This window comes from Phoca vitulina, unplaced genomic scaffold (assembly GCF_004348235.1).
Source record: "Phoca vitulina isolate PV1807 unplaced genomic scaffold, GSC_HSeal_1.0 scaffold9, whole genome shotgun sequence".
Classification (NCBI taxonomy): Eukaryota; Metazoa; Chordata; class Mammalia; order Carnivora; family Phocidae; genus Phoca; species Phoca vitulina.
In genome coordinates, this window is record NW_022589712.1 from 46589644 (window position 1) to 46591247 (window position 1604).

Genomic DNA, 1604 nt, shown 5'->3' on the forward strand with positions numbered 1-1604 from the left:
GAACAGGTAAATGGACAATTTGAATGGAACTGTTGAAAGAGGCCTCTCTCAAAATCCACCTGAAAATGTCGAACCCTGAGGCAAGATGAAAGAATTATTTTTGCACCCGCAGTAAAAACCATGCAGTTTCTGCTAAGGAATTATAAACATTCCTTGTGGATGGTCCATAACTAAAATCTGTTCCTTCAGGACTTCCCATACCATAGCAGCTGGCCCCTCACTGTTAACAAAAATACCGTGTACATCCAATCGCTAACAATGTTGACGACTTGATGAAATGGAAATTGTCATGAGCAAATAAAAATTATGAAAAATAATCCTATACAATACAGAAAACTTGAACCGATAAGTAAAAAGAAGGAAAAAAGAGCCAGTCACATAAAAAGAGCAACAGAAACAGAGAGAGATGCAGAGACAGAGAAGGAGAGAGAAGGGAACTAGTTTAGAAGGGCATTTGATTAAAAATTCAGTTTTACTATGATTTATCTTGAACTTTAGGCAAATGCCTTATATACACATTCTCCCTTGTGGAATAGGTAAGACAAATTCCTTACTATCCCACAGAAATGTTATTACAACTAAAGAAATAAAAAGTCTGTTGGTTGTTTTTTTTTTAACAGTCTTGAGGTCTTTTATTTTTTTGACACTTATCATGCCATGAATTCATAGGGAATGGGTTCCAGCAGCTCAGGCTCCTGTCCATTGGTTCTCACAAAATGTGCTTCTCTGGGTGGTTCAGGCTGGCCCTTCAGTTGAACCCAAGTACCTTTCTCTTTGGCTTCCTTCTTTTTCTGATCATTTGCTTTCACATGCTTCAGGAAACTATCTCCACTGTTTGAGTGCTTAATATGCTCAATATATACATTAATTCCCTTGGTAAGAATCTTGCCCTTAACTTACTTGTTTATAACAATGTGAATAGCATGCTGGGTAACACTGAAGACTTCCAGTGTTGCCATGGTAACATTTGCAGTACGTTCCTTTTTGAACAGTCTCCATTCCCCTTGATGTCTACAATATCACCTTTCTTGTAGATTCCCATGCATGTGGCCAAAAGAACCACTACATGTTTTCTGAAAGGCCTAGAGAACATGTAATGGGTGCCTCTCTTTCACTTTGTGTTGGTCATTTTGGTGAATTAATGCAAGATGGTGGTTCTGGCCAAAAGGCAGAAATAAGAAGTCTTTTAATGTGGAATAAACAAGGCTTTGTGGAAGTATATATATCACCGAGTCACTCGGTTCTTGTCCCAGATGCACCAAGGAATTGGAGACCTGAGACCAGAATGGGGAGATAGAGTTTATTGAGTAGGTAAATGCAGTACACTTTTTTTTTTAAGTATTTTATTTATTTATTAGAGAGAGAGAAAGAGAGACAGTGAGAGAGTACAAGTGGGGAGGAGAGAGAGAAGCGGGTTCCCTGCAGAGCAAGGAACCCGATGCTGGGCTCGATCCCAGGACCCTGGGATCATGACCTAAGCCGAAGGCAGACACTTAACCAACTGAGCCACCCAGGTGCCCCAAGTGTAGTACACTTTCAAGAATGAAAGTGGGCCACTGCCAGAGCAAGAGTGGCAATGGTGGTGAGAAGCTCTAGCTGCATCC

General features: G+C 40.4%; 1 pseudogene; it reads right to left on the reverse strand.

Moving 5' to 3' along the window:
- Positions 1–650: 650 nt before the first annotated feature.
- Positions 651–1132, reverse strand: LOC116634310 (annotated as a pseudogene).
- Positions 1133–1604: the final 472 nt, after the last annotated feature.